Source organism: Asparagus officinalis, chromosome 7, assembly GCF_001876935.1.
Source record: "Asparagus officinalis chromosome 7, Aspof.V1, whole genome shotgun sequence".
NCBI lineage: Eukaryota > Viridiplantae > Streptophyta > Magnoliopsida > Asparagales > Asparagaceae > Asparagus > Asparagus officinalis.
The window spans coordinates 10,624,740-10,629,553 of NC_033800.1; positions in this window are offsets into that span (position 1 = coordinate 10,624,740).

Here is a 4,814-nt window from a genome sequence, read left to right on the forward strand (position 1 = left end):
CACACCCAAATGGGTTCATAACTCTAGGGCCTTGGATTTAAAAGATGAGAGTCATGTCTCAAATTCTTTTGGCACCAAAAATACTTGGGTGCCTTTACAAAATTAATTTGAGTTTCTTTCATGATTTTTTTTGTGTTTTGTTTTGTCTTATAATATATGCTTCAAACTGTTTTCTTGTGAAAATACTATACACACAAATATTGTTTAAGAAAACTTTTAAATGGTTTTTGAGATATGTCAAATGGTTTTTGAGATATGGTTGACATGTGGTTTTATAAGTATAATTAAGTATGAAAACTTTTAAAAATTACAAACAAATTACAAATTAAAAACTATTTTTTAGGCTATTAGTCGACTTATTGGTCGACTACTGAGTCAACTTATAGGTCGACTTACGGCTATTGTTTTTCGGGTCTGGGTTGTTTTCTTATTGGATTCACTTGGCTTTGGACCCGTTTGACCTATATACCTTTTGGAGACCACATCCCAGCAATCCATGTGTTTTGATTAAATCCTAACCCTTCCTTCACCCTTAGAAGAACTGATTCTTTTCTTCTTTTTTTCTTCATTTTCTTCGTTTCTTCCCCCAAGTCGCCTTTTCCCTCTGCTCAGTCCGTCGATCTTCCGTCTTTGAGCTCTGCCGTGACTTTGTCTCCTCTTGGTCCTTCATGTCTAGGTATGCCACTCTCTCTCACTCCTTGCTTTACCTTCTAGAACTCTCATCTAGGGTTTCCTTAGAAATTTCTAGGGTTTGTATTTCTCTCCTAAAATCTGAGTTCACTTTGTTTACATTTGCCCTCATCATGTCTGATATTGTGCCTAAGCGTCGTAGGACTAGAAGGGATCAACCTTCATCTCCCAATGTTCCTCCTCCTTCCTCCTCTAATCTTGAGTATTATGAAAAATATCTTGAACATGAGGATTTAATCCCTAAATATCGTGAACTGTGTCATCTTAAGCCTTTTCCTGGTAAATATGTTAAATTTTCGTGAACTGTGTCATCTTAAGCCTTTTCCTGGTAAATATGTTAAATTTGATGACTTTATTCATTTTGGTCTGAAAACTATTTTTGGAGATGCAAATATGGTTGATTTCCTTAGCACTAAGAATGACTTTCCATATTATTCTCACTTAGTGCATCTTTTTTATGCAAATCTCCGCATTGAGTCCCCTCATTCCAGAACTCGTATTATTGTCTCTAAAGTAAAAGATACTCGCATCAAATTCTCTACAGATAAATTTTCTGATATCCTTGGTTTGCCTCATGGAGACAAAGTGTTGATGGACGTCACCTATGATAATCCTGTCGTTGAGGCCCTTCTAGTTCTTCCTGGTGAATGTCTCCCCTTGTCTGGTAAAAATGCTTCTAATCTAGCTAAACTTTTTGGTCGGATCGTATGTTATAACATCATTCCTAAGACAGGGGCATACAGTCATTACTCTCATGATCTTACTCGTGTCATTTATGTTATAATAGGGAACGTTAATGTTCATTGGGGAAAAGTTCTTTTTGATATCTTGGCATCCGATCCCTCTACCTTTATCCCTTTTGGTGCTCTTATCACCAAAGTATTCCTCCATTTCGAGGTTGATTTGACTAATGAGATCCACCTTTCAGTTCGTCCTCTTTTTGATAGATCAGTCCTTCGTAGGATGGAGTTACCTATCTCTTTCCATGAGCTTCATAATCCTTCAGCTCGTGCTTATTCTCCTGATTCTCATGATTCTGATAGAGAGATTCCTCCTCCCAGGCATAGTCCTAGAGCTGAAAATTACCCCTCTCATACCCCTAGTTATTTTGAGGATCTCTTTGCTCAGATGGAGTCTTATCATGTTGAGGCTGAGTTTTGGCACCATCAGGATCAAGTGAGATTTGATATGTTAGAGGAGTCTCATAGGGATCTCAAGACAAGACTTGATGTGTTAGATGATTCTCATACGGATCTTAGGATGAGATTTATTAAGATTGAGTCCTCTCAGTCAGAGATTAGGGAGTCTCAGGAGGCTATTAGGAGGGAGCTTGGTGGGATTAGGACTCATCAGCATACTGATATGGAGATCCTTACTGGCAGATTTGATGATCTTTTTAGGGTTGTTCAGCATCATTATCCTCCATCGGGTCCAGGGTCATTTGCTCCATGAGGACTGTTATCCTTTGGCTTGTGATGTGTTCTTTTGGTTTATGTTTTGTTGAACGATGCTTTATTTTATGATACAGTGAAACTCTATGTTTTGTTAGGATGTTGTTTTTCTTAAACTATGTGGTATGTCTTTGCTGGCTTGCAAATGTAGTGTGTTTCAGTGATAAATAATGTCTTTTCTTAAACTGATGTATATTGCATATGTAGTGTGTTTGATGTTTACATTTGCTCTCTTATAACTCATGACTTTTTTATTTTAGTTGTAGCAAATGCATGCCTATATAGGATGTTTATATTACCCTCATAATCTTATCTTTTATATATCCTTGTGGCTTTTAAATAGGGGAAGCAATCCCTATTTCTTTTTACTCACTCGTGCTTATAGGTAGGGGGAGTTTTCACTCTCCTTTTCGATGGTGACAAATGGGGAGAATATGTGAGTAATATGTGAGTATATGCTTTGTATCTTCATTTAATATTGAAATGTATTTATATATCAAATTGGAAAATTGTTTGTCATCATCAAAAAGGGGAGATTGTTAGGACTCATGTATATGAGCCTACTTTTGAATCTTGTTTTGATGATTTTGCAAACAATTTATAATATGTTTTTCAGTATTTGTTTTGTTCCAGGTTGAGTAATTCAAGAGCCACATCTATTACGAAGCTTATGGTTGAGTAATTCAAGAGCCACATCTATTACGAAGCTTATTCAACTCAAGTCAGATCCAAGATTTAGCTACTCATGCATATCAACTTGGTACAACTACCATAGGGCTTTATATTGTGTGAATATATCTCAAGTTCAATATCCACATAACACACACAATTGGTTTTAATGTGATTTTGACAATATACTGAGATATTAGTTTATAGATTTAAAATTTACTTTATACAACTATTGTTTAGTCTATAAATTCATTTGAAAAGGTTTAATATCCTTGTTTATCTCAATTGTCCAAAACTAAGAATACTATACACTCGTTTTACATGTTTTTGCAAAACTAAGAGATTTTACAAACAGAGAATCACATTTGGAAAATTTCTTTTGAAACATGCTCATTTATATGTTTATAAACTATTCCCCAAATTTTATAATTTTTGGAATTTATTTGATATTTTTAAACATGGTTTAAAGTTTAGTTTTTCTGTGCATTTCTGGTCTGTGCACGTTTAGTCGACTCATAAGTCGACTCATGAGTCGACTCATGAGTCGACTCATAAGTCGACTCACAAAGTGTAGCGGAGTTGTGTTTTTTCGTCTGTTGGGTCGACTCGTATAAGCCGACTTATTAGTCGACTTATAAGCCGACTCATGAGTCGACTTATCAGAGAGTCGTTGCACAGTAACGGTTAGTTTTCTATTTTATGTGTTTGTGGATTTTTTGTCCTTTTCTTTGGGTTTTAGCTGATGTATTAAGATGATATATATACCCATATGCTCTGAACTCTTCTATATCGAAGAAGATTCCTTAATCAAGTTTTGAAAGAGTTTAGTTTGTGTTTAAGAGGTGTTTAAGCCTTGTTTCAAGTTTGGTTTGAAAAAGAGTTTGTTTTACAAAGAGAGGCTTACATCATTTGTTGAGGAGTTCATCCTTAATATCCAATCATCCTCTCTTTATAGAGAAGTTTTTCTAACTCAACTTTCTAGCATTTATTTCTTATTAATCTTATTGCTAGTTCTTATTGAGTTAGATTTTTATTTAAACTCATTTTGTTGGCCTTCTTGTTTTGATGATGTTTAATAAATAATTTATGATTAATATTGTTTGTCTAGTGTTTGTGTTTATCTATTTATTATAGATAAACAATATGTTGGAGGATGGATAGAATAGCGCTTCAACGATACTATCCAATGGAGGTTAGCGGAATAGTGGTTGAAGCCTTGCTATTCAAGTTGAAGATCCTAGTTCAAGCTTCATCCATAATGTGTACCAAGTCAAGCTTATTGAAGATCAAGATCAAGCTTGGGTAACATTAGTTTAGGTTTATATTATGTGTGTTTGTACTTTAAGCTCAATCATATATACACACTTCATATTTATTGTTTTGGTTTTTCAAGTTTAAATATAAAACAATTGAATATAATTGGAAAATATATTTTTGTTTCATGTTTATATGCTTACATATGATTTCATCAATATCAATTTTATTTAGTTCAATGAAATCATGTTTATTATTTTGAAAGTTTGCAAAACAAGTATTTTTGTGAAAATGTTGTTTTCTTAGTTTATAGACTTAATAATAATCATATACATATTTTATTAAGTCTACAAAATTATTTTGTAATGTTTCAAAACATGGTTAAGCTAAAATGTCAAAACTCATGTGTTCACATTTTTATGTTTTAGACTATTTTAAAAATAATGATATTTCTCATTTGGGAGGTCCTTTTTGAAAACCAGTTTTTGTAGCATGTTTATTATCATGTCTACAATCATCTCCCAAAGTTTCATAATTTTTGGAATTTATCTAATATTTTTTAAACATATTTCTAAGTTGAGTTTTCTGTGCAAATCTGGTTTGTGCATGTTTAGTCGACTCATGAAGTGTAGCGGAGTTGTGATTTTTCTTCTGCTGAGTCGGCTCATATAAGCCGACTCATTAGTCGGTTCATAAGTCGACTCATGAGTCGACTCATAAGTCGACTTATGAAAGAGTCGTTGTACAGTA